Source organism: Monodelphis domestica, chromosome 1 (genome assembly GCF_027887165.1).
Source record: "Monodelphis domestica isolate mMonDom1 chromosome 1, mMonDom1.pri, whole genome shotgun sequence".
In the NCBI taxonomy this organism is placed as follows: Eukaryota; Metazoa; Chordata; class Mammalia; order Didelphimorphia; family Didelphidae; genus Monodelphis; species Monodelphis domestica.
Window position 1 is genome coordinate 34,764,026 of NC_077227.1, and position 13,176 is coordinate 34,777,201.

At 40.1% G+C, this 13,176-nt stretch overlaps 1 protein-coding gene across 13 annotated transcripts in view; it reads left to right on the forward strand.

Annotated features, from left to right (window-relative positions):
- SCAPER (S-phase cyclin A associated protein in the ER) overlaps positions 1-13,176 on the forward strand; it is a 406,197-nt gene that overhangs the window by 354,293 nt on the left and 38,728 nt on the right. The window lies entirely within an intron of this gene.

The following is a 13,176-nucleotide window of genomic DNA, read 5'->3' on the forward strand; positions in this document are numbered from 1 at the left end:
CATAATAGTAATTTGACACTGACCGAGATCCTTAAACCTAATACCAGGGTTTTCTCTACTAAATCACACTCCCAGACAGACAAAATTAGTGGAAAGTATGGATTTGAAAGAAAGGTTTTCTTAATTTTAAATCTATTCATTAACTCAGACTCAGTCAGCAAAGTGCTTTTTAGGTAGAAGTCCTCATGTGATGAGTGGATGAGCATATCTGTAATTAGCCCAGACTTCAAAAATGTTTGGTGGTACTTGAAAATTGTTTATATTCTTAAATATTTTCCATTTTTCTCCCTGGAATCTTGAGTGCTATTTTCATGTGGGCCATTCATAAGACTTACTCCACGGGGCCACCCCAATATGACACCCATCATATAGGAAGTTCCCTAGCCTCAAAGCATGCCTGCTTCATCTTTACAGGAAAAGCCACATTTGTCTGCCCTGTCAGACGATTCATCTCCATTCTCTTCTTATCTAAACCCATCCCCAGCTTGTTTGGCAGACAAAGGTAAACTTTATTTTAGCCCCAATTCTAAGTGTCAAAAATTCTAAATTAGTAGAGTGCAACTAAATGAGGTTTTACTCTATCCCAAGGTTGAGGTATGAAAACCTCCCAGGTATTTTGGGTGAGTTACACTTAGAAATAGCCAATAGCTCTTCTCTCTCCTTTACAGGTTCCACTTTCTAAACTCCTTAAGGATGCTGTTCTTTCCTCCTACTCTTAACCTCATCATTTCACTAAAACTGCTCTAGTCAAACTTACTAACAAAACCCAGTAGCCTTTTCTCCATTCTCCTTGAGCCCTCTTCAGCCTTTGACGCTGTTGATCACTCTCTCCTTGATATACTCTCTTCTCTCTGGGTTTTTGGGACACTGTCTCTCCTGGGTCTCCTCCTACTTTTCAGTCATCCCCAAAGACTGTCCTGGGCCCTCGTCTTTTCCCCCTCCTCAGCTCCCCTGGATTGAATTATCTTCTCTACACTGATGATTCTCAAATCTCCCTTTGCTGCCCCACTCTCTGCTGACCTCCAATCTCGAATCAGCTGCCTTTGAGACATCTCAAACTGGATCTACAAGTAGACATCTTATACACAGGGTGTCACACAGAACTCTTCATCTTTCCTCCAAACCTCACACACTCTCCCACCCTCCCTATTACCATAGAGGGTGACACTATCCCTCAGTCTCAGGCGTCATTCTGGACTTTTCACTCTCACAGCCCATATCCAATCTGTGGCCAAAGTCTGTCCACTTTCTTTCATTACATCTCTCTCTGCTGCTCTCTCCTGTGACACTATCTTCTCCCACACACACTTTGCTGTAACCTTGTCTGGCCTCCGTGCCGCAGATCTCTCCCTACCCCAGCCCCGTCCTTTATTCAGCTTTCAAGTTGATCTTCCTAAAGCACAGGCCTGACCATATATCCCTCTATCCAAAAAACTCCAGTGGTTCCCTGTCACCCCTCTGATTGAGCATAAAATCCTCTGCTTGGCATTTAAGGCCTCTTCCATTTACTGTGCCATCTACTGACCTGGCTTTTCCTCAAACTTCATCTCCCAACTCTGGACATTTTCACTGACTGCCTGGAAGGCATGGAGCTCTCTCCAGCCTCCTCCTCTCTACCCCCTGGCACCCCTGGGTTCCTTCAAGGGCTGGCTAAAATCTCATACTCTACAAGAAGCCTTTCCCAGTCTTCCTTTATTCAAGCGCCTTCCTTCTGCTAACTATTTCCAGTTCATCCTGTGTAACTGTGTGTGCATGTTGTCTTGTCCTAATTAGACTTATTAGTTTCTTGAGAAGATGTGTTTTTGCCTTCCTTTGTATTCATAGCACCCAGTACCTTCCCATAAAGATTTATTGACTGACTGACTACAAGGTAATTGGAAAGAGAGAAGAGTGAGGGTGGGAATCTTGGAATGTTTCTAAGGGAAGCAGCACTTGAGCCAAGCCATGAGGGAAGGCGCAAGTTCTTAATGTGGCATTAAAGAGAGGGTCCATCCGAGTCCTGTGAGAGAGCTTTGTGAGGATCTAGAGGCAGGAAATGAGCTGTGGAGATGAGAGATGAGCAGGTTATCACGTTGGGACAGAATCCAGAGTATGCCAGAGGGAAGGCTATACAATCAGGTGATAAAGGCATCATAGCTCCAGTTGTAGAAGCTACCCCACAGGAAGGATAAGGGGCTTGGGGAGGGAAGACCATTTTAGTCATCTAGGCAAGAGATGATGAGGGCCCAAGTTAGGATAATGTATGTCATTAGGGAGAAAGGGAAGGTTGCCAGAATAGACTGTGGAAATAGAATTGATGAGACTTATAAACTAAAATAGCTGCTGGACTTGACCATTCCCAGACAGCTGGGAAGCTTTGCTGGTTCAGTGACAGAACTCTAGCTTCCCTTTGGTTATTTAGAGTGAAGTGAAAGCTGGAACCAATGGAACAAAGACTCGGTTTCTCTTTTGGAGGTCAGAACCACATAGCTGCTGCTGCTGCTTGCTTCTGAACTTGCCCCTTGTTCATGCTTAGGGCCTGCTTCTACTCCTAACAGTGGAATGCCACCCTAGGTACAAGTTCCCTGAGTCTGTGATCCAGAGCTGCATGTTGGCATCTCTGGCTTCACCCTGTATGAGACTGGGCCCTTCTTTGCTGGATTTAGAACTACTTTTTGTGATGATGCACAGCATCTCCCTTCACTGAAATTCTCCATTGGACTGCCCCTGGGTAGACCCCTATCCCCAGAGTTGGCAGATCTCTGCCTCTCTGTGCCAACTGAAGCTAGAGAAATGACTCACTGGGTCTCCTTGGGTTTCCTGAGCAAGACTTGGTCTGGTATATTTTCTAGATCTGTTTGGAGGTACTATGGTAGAAAACTCAATGGAATAGGATTCTTTCTGCTATTCTACCATCTTGGCTCTGCTTCCCACTACATATGCTTTTTTTTTTTTAACATTACCTTCCATGTCAGAATCAGTACTATGTATTGGTCACACAGGTAGGATGTATCTGAGGTCAAATTTGAACCCAGGACCTCTTTTCTCTGGGCCTGACTCTCAATTCACTGAGCCACCTAGTTTTCCCCCTACTACATACATTTTTAATAACTATGCAAAGCCAACAGCAACTGTGCATAAAGGTGAAGGATAGTGAATCTCTGATCACAGAAATAAGTAGTACAAGTAGTAGGATTCTTCCTGATTATAACCAATCATCTATATCTCCTCATCCCCAGGGAATTCCCTATCAAGCTTCCCTGGTGATTCTCCACTCTCGTAAAAGCTGCTACCTTGGATACTCAACTAGTACCTGTCTAACTTTTCTCTGCTCCCACTGCCCTTGATTTTCCCACAGAACCCTAGAAAATCCTTTATGATGACCCGATCTCTTTGGGAAATGATAATCATTAAAGAGTTTGAGCAGCTTTTTAGAGTTCATTTTAATGAGACCTAACTTCCCTTAAACTCAGTGTCAACAGCATCCTCTGGACCAGACTTACAAAGAACATTTCCCCTTCCCTGACAAATTAATACACCCAGTTCTGGAACAAACATACTGATTGGTGAGTAAAAACAGTACAGATTCACCCAGTCCCCTATTTGCTGCCAGCCCAAAGCCTTCTTTATATCCAACCCTGCAAACATCATTTATCATTCCTGGGCTCCCCTTCTTTGGTCACTGAATGGAAACTCCTTAAGAACATTAGCTACCTTTTTTCTTTCTATCTCCAGGTTCTAACATAGAACCTGCCCCATCATGTATTTAATAAATTAATTAGATCATAGGTCAGTAACCCCCAGATTCTGTCTCTTGTCCCCAAGCCAACTGAACTAAATTCAAGGAAATATGGAGTCAGAAAACACAGACATAAGTGTAGTTCCCCCTCTCACCTTAGCTCTGTAACCTTGGGAAAGCCACTTCACAATTCTGAGCCTCAGTCTCCTCTTTAAAATGAGAAGGCTGGACCAGGTCTAAGGGCTATTCCAGCTCTGACAGGGTATGAGAGTGTGCCAGAGAAATCCACAAAGTCAGCAGCCAAGCTCTACCCCGATTGTCCCCATCAGAGCTCTTTGTCAGGAACAACCAGCCCTCTAGCCTCTCAAGCCAGGTTAGGCCAGAGCAAAATGCTTGCAGGCTCAGAACAATTATCTATTAGTCCTTGTACAGGGAAACTGTTTTCCATTTTCTTGTAAATCAGGAGGTGATTTTCCAATATAACAGAAGCTTTGGGAACAAATTAGAGTTTCCCAAATTGAATCTGGCTGTTAATAAACATAACTGCCTATGCCACTAGGATCTCCATTATTGAAGACCAAACAAAAACACTTTGAAATCATCTTAAATTGAAAGTATTTTTGTGTTTCACTGGGTGGAATTGCATGACCCAGAACAGCATCTACAAAAGTTTAATCTTTGATTTTTCCATGTCTCCTATACTTTTTTAATGCAGAAAACTATATCCCAAGTCTGATATGAATACAGCCTTTTACATTTTTATTATAAACATTTAGGCTTAAAGTGATTATAACTGACAGTTAAGCCCAACAGAAGCCAGAGGGCCTAGGCTACAAATTATCAGTATTACAAGACAAAATCAAAAGTAAACATTTCCTAGAGTTTCTTCAGGTTCACATGAGTTTTCTAGAAACTAAACATCAGATGGATCTTTTTTCTTCCCTGGTTGGTTTTGCAGCAAAATGAATAGACTTTTTATGAAACAATAATGTGTGCATTTTGAGCTACCTCCACAACTCCATTTTGGGATATATATTTAATGAATTTACTTTTTTAAAGACTAAGGAATAGATTGTTGTAAAAGATTTTGTTATGCTTTCTCTTCCCCTTCTAATCTACCATGATTAGAGCTAGAGAATTTCATTTTTGGATGCTATAAAATTGTTTAAAAAATAAGGACATAATATTGACCTCAGGTGAGGAGTTTCTGCTCTTGTCTTCTTTTTTTTTGGTATTCTTTAATTTTTCATTATTATTCTATAAATATAAAATTTTTGTTATATAAAAAATATTGTATAATATTATTATTAAGTATCTAGGATCAGGCATTGGGAATACAAAGGCAAAGTTGAGGCAGACAGTACTTGCCCTCAAGATGCTCATGTACTATTGGAGGCAACAGCATACATACATATAAGTAAAATCAAAATATGGACAAAGTTAATTGGCTATACCACAAGTCCCAAAGTCAGAATTGTGGGCCAAGGTTAGAATCCTCAGGTGACTTAAACAACTTAATGAGTTTCCATGGCCAAAAACAAATCATCTTTGGTGACCTGTTTTCTGAAGAGAAGCTCTTGTTGTTATTTATTCCAACAAGTTAGATACCAAAGTGTATTGTAGGCACATACTCATACCTCTTCCAGTTTGACAGGATCTACCATGGACGTAGCCTGTGAAAGCCCATGGTCATCTCTATGCCATGATAAAGCAATAGGGAAATCTTTAATGTAGGGTTTTTTAAATAAACGAGACAATATTTCCAAATCGTCATGTGAGGTCAAAAAAAGTTATCCCAAAAGCCCATTATTAAGGGAATGATCTGATTTTAATCTACTTTCATTAAATCTTTTGCAATCTTACATGATGAAGCTAGGGATGGGAGTACCAAGATATAATTCATGAAAAGGTTTTGGGAGCCTCCTGAAAGTTTGCTTTGTGGAAAGTGCCTTAAGACGAGTCTTCTAAGTTGTAGTTGGTTATTAAAGGCAGTCAATGTTAAACAAACACAGACCCTCTTTTGGAACCTGTACAATAAACTCAGACACATTAATCTCTACTCAAGTCTCCACCAGGGGCCTGAGCCTCTAACTCTTGTAGCTGTAATGGAAGATGCTGAGTGCCAGTTGACAATAGCTAACAGAAGTGTGTATAATAGGTCAGATGGTACCTATAAGTAAATAAATACAGTGTTCCTTTTTTTGTTTGTGTTGAGTTATATCTGAAGAGCCAGTTGAAGGGTTTCTCCAAAATGGCTTTAGATAACTTAATATATGGCCTATAGGTAATTGTTCAGTTATTCTTAAGACTGGATAGAGGCACCAAATTAAATATTCAAAGTCTCATATTGTTTGGAATGACTATTTGGAAGGCACTAGCACGAAAGACACAATAGCTAGTAGTTAAGAGATCCTCTGAACTCTTTTGAGCAAGTTACTTCCACTTCTGTGGGTCTCCTTCTCTACCTGGCATCAAAGGTATCATCTAGGACATAAATGATCACAGAAGGTGGTCAGGGCTTGCAAGTGAGTGAGGGCTAACAGACAACTCAAGTTTTTGAAGGAAGATTTATGGGAAATGATAGGCAGGAATCCAAAGGAATGAGGGGGGTGTATTGTTAGAGGGAATGCCCACCTGTGAGATCCTGAATCCACTGAAGTTTGATCCTTTATTATTTTAAGTGTATTAGCATCTTTCTTGAGAAGAAGACCCCCAGGAGGAATGGAAGAATGTTTTTCACCACTATATATTGCATTCTTTTACAACTTCAGAAAATAATACCCATCTAGAAGACATTGTGGTTCCCATACACAGTAACAAAACAAACTTGAAAGCACCTTGCTAACGAAATAATGCTATGGAATAGCCCAGGACAAGGAATCGGGAGACTATGGTACCATTCCTGATGTTGCCTCCAGTTTTTATTATGTGATCTAGGGCAAAAATGATGACGATAGCTGATATTTACAAAATACTTAGCCTACATTCTATCATTTGATCCTCACAACAATCCTATCAAGTACTAGAGTTACCATCATCTTAATTTATCAGCTGATCAGAGTCACAGAAAAGTCCAGGAATTTGCCCATCACACAGTGAAGGGGAGTCAAAAGCAAGATTCAAATTCAGGTCTCCTCTGGGTCCTGATCCAAAGTTGTACCCATTAAATCATATCCTTGAAGTGATCAGATTAATTTCTAGGGGACCTTCCAACTAATGAAATAGATGAGCTTCTAAGTGACCCCACTCAAAAGAATGAGATCAGAGATCTAGAAGGGATGCCAACAGCTGGTGTCCAGTCCACCTCAAAATCTATTGATAATGATGTTCATTTGCTTCATTGAGTCATCCTGACTTTTTTCTGAACAACTGTGTTTGCTTTGTCTTCAAGTAGAGGCTAGAGAAGAGAATGAAAGATTCAGTCAATCTTTAGTTAAATGGGATAATCACAAATCTGTGAATTATTTGCAAACACCTAGAAAATTTCCATCTTGATATTAAAACATGTTTCTTTGTTTCATGGAATGTCCTGCTCCAAGAATGCATCAGCTATTGGGCAACTTGCTGGTGAGCCACCTCTCTACTTAGCTAAGCTGATCTTCAAGCAATAATTACTGTATTTTGCCAGGTAAAAAAAACTGGTAAAGGATTTTCCACCATGAAGCATCTGAGCCACCATTTATGGGTCTGATACAGCATTCCCATTTTTTCAGAGAAAATGGAATATTGGTTTCCTCATTTGTCCTAATTCTCTCATCCTTTATACCAACATTGCACAGTCTTTCTGTTTGTTTTTCACTTGATCCAATAACTTGTATTTCCATTGTCTTGTGGCAAGAATACTAGGTTGTCAATCAGGTTTCTGACCTCTCTGACCCTCATTGGCTTCCTCCATAAAATGAAGATGTTGGACTAAATGACTGCTAAAGGCCCTTCTAGTTCTAAATCATGTGCTCTACGAAAACCATAATGAAATTATATTACTTCAATAATTCAGAGATCTGCAATTTCCTTGATATGTGGGCACTATCTCTGCCAACATCAACCCCTCTGTGACTTAGTATATGGTCATAGAGAGTTACTGTGGCCAAAAAATTAATCACCCTATAGCCAGCCATGAAGATATCCTCCCACCTCAACTAAGCTAATCTTCAGATGGTAGACCCTGAATTCAATGCCTTTCCAGTTCAGAGCTTATACAACTTAGATCACCTCCTCACAACTTGAGTTGATAAAGCTATAGTAATATTAATTCGATTCAACAGAAATGTATTAAGTGACTTACACATACAAGGCACTCTGCTAGCAGGTTACAAGGAATAAAAGAAATTAGTCTGACCTCAGACAGCTTACACCCCAATGGTGGGGAGGAGAATGGAACAAGTATACAAGAGGGTAAGTTTGCTAACAATTGGGGGAGGTAGAGAGGCCTCCTGGAGCCATCCTTAGTGACAGTAACATAGAAATAGATCAGAGAAAAAAAAACATGCTCGAAATCCATTGTGTCCACAGAAGAGAATGGCTTGTTTTTAAGAACCTTTCCAAGTCCGCTATTGCACAATTCTGCTTCTCTTTGTTTTGGTGCAGTGGGCCATATACTATTCACTTCTACTTGGTTATGGGCTAATGTTTGATGGTAACCTGGAGAGGAGGAGGCATTGTTTTAGTTTTCACTGATTCAGTCGATGTCTTCAAGACTAAATAATTAAAACATAATCATCATGGATAGCAACCTATAAGCCTGAGGAAGAAGCAAAATTATAGATGCCTTCTCTGACAGGATCCTTCAAGGTCACACTATGTCAGAAAACCAGGCAAGATGCACAACAGAATATTTGTTGACATTTTTGTGAGGTGAGTAAGGTAGAACAATTTACTTATTTCCTTAGCCAAAAAAGGGTAGACTTCATAATAAATTTGCAGTTTCTGAGCTGAAATGAGGTGGTTATAACCAGAGTACTTGTCTTCTTAATGGAAGCCTTTTTTGTTTGACATCATAAATTACCATGACCAAGAGAGCCCGTTTTGGTATGATGAGCATCCTGAATGTGTTTTCCAGGAACAGTAGGCACAAGATAGAGCTGTGCCCCGGAATCTTAGGAAACTGAATATTCCATGATTGATTCCTTCCTGCTTTATAAAATAACTAGCCCATTTTTTTCATCTCTTCTTCATCCTGGTGTCATGAGTTTGAACTTTGAATTACCTCTATATCTTGCCATTTATTTCCCAGAAAAATGAGAAGCCAGGTGAAATCCATCTAATCAAAGGATAAAATAATATTTCACTCCTGAAAATTTCAAGTTACCATGTTAAAAATAGACACAGCTATAACAGAGTAAAAGACTTCATGACCCACAGAAAAAACCTTCATAATGAGACACCCTCCTATTTCTAAAAGTTTTTTATTTGTGTGCAAAAGCTGAAAATGTTACTACCTGAATTAGGTTTCTTTGTCGCTCTACCAAAAGAATCTCCTTGTTAGCACAGCTTGAGACTCTTTCCCTCTCACCTCTGGGTCACTGGTTCTGATGTGACCCTGAGAGGTAGGAAAAATCATTGCCATCTGGCAGACTACTAGTAGTCTAGAGGAATGTGAGATAGGTCTTGATGCCTGGGTACTCGGCTATTCAGTAAACAAGGAACCTATGAACACAGCCCAAACTGAATTATGGAACGAGCTAGTGGAAACAGTCACACTAATACAATGTTGATGGAGCTACAAATTGATCCAACTGTTTTTTGGGAGAGGGGATTTCAACTCTCCTAGAAAAGTATACTAAATATTATTTATTTCATTACTGGGCATATCCCTTAAGAAGGTCAAAGACTTTGAGAAAGGTCCGATAGACAGTAAAATATTCATAGCAGTAGTTATTGTCATAGCAAAAAAACTGGATATGGTGAGCATCCATTGACTGTGACCCATCAATATGATGGAGGGCATATGCTCCATAAGAAATGACCACCTGTCAGCAATGCTGATTAAGCATCTGCTGTTGGGCCAGACACTGTGCTAACTACTCAGAATACAAAGAGAAGTAGAAATGACAAAGAACTGGAAACTAAGGGCTGCTCAGCAATTGGCAAATTGGCTGAGTCAATTGCAGCACATGGTTATGATGAAATGCTGCTGTGCAATAAGAAACAATCAACCAGTTAATTTTTTTAAAACATGGGAAGGGGCAGCTGAGTGGCTCAGTGGATTGAGAAGCAGGCCTAGAGATGAAAGTTCCTGAATTCAAATCCAGACTCATACTTTTCCTGGCTGTGTGACCCTGGGCAAGTTACTCCACCCCCATTGCCTAGCCAATCATAATAAGCATTGCTTTTAAGACAGAAGAGCAGTAAGGTTTAAAAACAGACAAGAAGGAAAGAAGGAAAGAAAGAAGGAAAGAAAGGAAGAAAGAAAGAAAGAAAGAAAGAAAGAAAGAAAGAAAGAAAGAAAGAAAGAAAGAAAGAAAGAAAGAAAGAAAGAAAGAAAGAAAGAAAGAAAGAAAGAAAGAAAGAAAGAAAGAAAGAAAGAAAGAAAGAAAGAAAGGAAGGAAGGAAGGAAGGAAGGAAGGAAGGAAGGAAGGAAGGAAGGAAGAAGGAAGGAAGAAGGAAAGAAGGAAGGAAGGAAGGAAGGAAGGAAGGAAGGAAGGAAGGAAGGAAGGAAGGAAGGAAGAGAAAGAAAGACCTACATGAAAGTGAAATGAACAGAACTAAGAGAACATTACATGTTAGCAACAGAAATATTTGAAGAATGGCTTGTGTATGTCTACCTCCAGAGAAATGATATAATAGAAACATATATCAAGTCATAGTTTATATATCTCTGTATCTTTTTGTTAAATGCTTTCTCTAGTATGGGGAGGACAGGGATAGTAGGATGCATGGAAATTTTAAAGTAACCCCCCAAAATTAACTTTTTTTAAAAAGACAGTTCCTGATATAAAGGGGCTCCCAGGTTAATTGGGTGGTAACATGTAGATAATTGTATGCAAACAAAATATATACAGGATAATTAGAGGTGATTAGCATTAAGGGCAATCAAGCAAACATTAGGAATTAAAAGAAAATTGGGAAAACTTGAACGAATACAGAATATCCATCAGGAAAACGGAGAAAACAAAGAGATAGAATGGCACGTGGAGGGGTTTGGGGAATGACTCAAAGTCAAAAATCCTTGTGTTCAGCATCCACCTCTCAGACCTCTGACTTTGTGACTCTCAACAAGTCTCTTGACACCTCAGTGCCCCAGACAACAGAGTAGGTGCTAATCAACATTGGCAGAGGGAGTTTACTCATCAAAAGTCTCCCATACCATTGAGATCATATATCCAGGTGGGTAGAGAGAACAGTGTGTCTCCAGTGACCACAGTAACATAAAGGAAAATGACACGAAAGGTCATCAGAATTCCTATCAATGCCCTGAGCAATCTTCATTCCCAAGGACCGATTGCACATACTCATCCCCTCCTTCTCAATAAAGAAATACTGAACTATGGCTGCTCTCAGACATGGTCAATGCAACAGTTTACATAGCTTAGCTGTACTTCTTTGTTAAGGAGTGGTTAGCAGAATTAATTTTTTCTTAAAATGATAGCTATTTTTTATAAAAATAACACAGCCCACACTAAGTTTGGAGGCTAATTGATATTTGAAATGGTTTGTCCAAAAGTATGATGAAGCGACACAGGAGGAGATGACTGTTCCCCCTCACTACATCCTGGATGACCATCTATTGAGGTTATTCTAGAGGAATTCTTATTCAGGTCTGTCACTAAATATGACTTCCTCCGAGATCCCTGCCAAGTTTTATATTCTAAAATTCTGTGTTTAGAAGTTTGAAATCTGTAAGAAGTCATTCTTCAAAGTAGAATTTGAGAGATGCCAGACTAATGCCAAGAGTAGACTTCCACAAGATGAGGCAACAGTAGGGTGTGCCCAAGTCACTTAGAGTAGTCAAAGGGGCCCAACAGGTTTGTGTGGCCAGATCAGAAGGAATGAGGAACAGAAGAAAAGGGGAAGTCAGGGCATCAGGAGAGGGCCTTGGTATGCCTAGGTGCCAGAAGGGTGACCTGGAAGTCGAAGCTCTCCACCTCAGTTTGTCCTTTGGCATGTAGGGGACCTATGGTCTCAATACCTGAACAAAGGCTCACAGGCCTCTAGAGCAAGTGAGATTTCATAAATAATGTTTCCTACTGGGATAACTAAATTGTAATTGTAAAGAAAAGAAGACTGAATTTGTAGTAAAAAGAAAACTAGGATTCAAATTCTGGGTGCCACTGCCTACATTCTTAGGATTTAAGAGCTCAAATGGACTTCAAAGATCATCTAGTCCAAACATTTCATTTGAGATGAGTAAAATGGGTACTAAGAGGTCCAGTCATCTCCGAAGTGCTAAAATCTGGACCTGTATGCTCTCCATATCCAAATGAGCTAAGTCACTTGGCTTCCGGCAATTTTCTTTTCAGTGTGGGTGATTGAGCCTTCACTACCTTCTACTTCATAAAGGAGGCTGTGAAAATGGAGTGAGATAATGTATATAAAGTACTTTGTAAACCCTAATGCCTAGGTAAATACCAAGTGTGGTTGTTTCTGGTATCATTTACTGGCTCCACTTGCTGATAGAGCTACAAATGTCTTCTTGTTCAACATGAAAGCTGCTAGCCCTGAATCTGTTCACCAGTGCTAAGTTGATGTTTAGTAAGGCTATTCACAGAAGTAATCCCTTGCATATCTTGGGTAACTGCCCCCCTGAACTTTTCATAAGGCCACCAGCTCTACCTTCTTCTCACAAATGCTATCTAGATGAAGCACCAAACTCACCCTTTGACGTTTGAGGACTCTCATTCTGGTTGCCACCTCCTCAGAGGACAAATGGGCACATTTAGAGAAGGCCAGCACTATCATGTGTGTATACAGCACCTTTCAGTCAAGAGAGAGTCCCAGAATTATTTGCATAAGAGCACTGTTCACTCAAAGTGAAGGAAAGAGCAGTTCGACCAAATGATGTTTAAAAGATACAGGACTGGTAGCTGGATAGGGCTTTATAGGTTTTCTGTTTAGATACTCTAATTTTTTAGATGACCCTGAGTCCCAGAGAAGAAAAAAATGATTCCCCCAAGGTGTGGCTAGGAGCAGAGCCAGGAGTCCACCCCAGGTCTTCTGGAACCTCCCCTAGTGCTACCTGCACAATTAGGTTAAAGCTTGGACATTTGAACCCCAAAACACCATTACCTCCTCAGAGTGGTAATAGATGACTTCTACAGGGTATAAAGACAGAATGTATCAATAAGAAAGCATACATAAATACATTTGGTGGAAGTACTGGGTTTCTTCCTTGTGGTTTCCTGTTACCTTATTATACAACTCAGATGGTTTGCTTTTAACGGTCTACTTATTTTGTTCCATTTGACCTAATAAAATGTTAACATCCTCCAGTCGATTTCTATTTAAAGAGTTTAATGTTT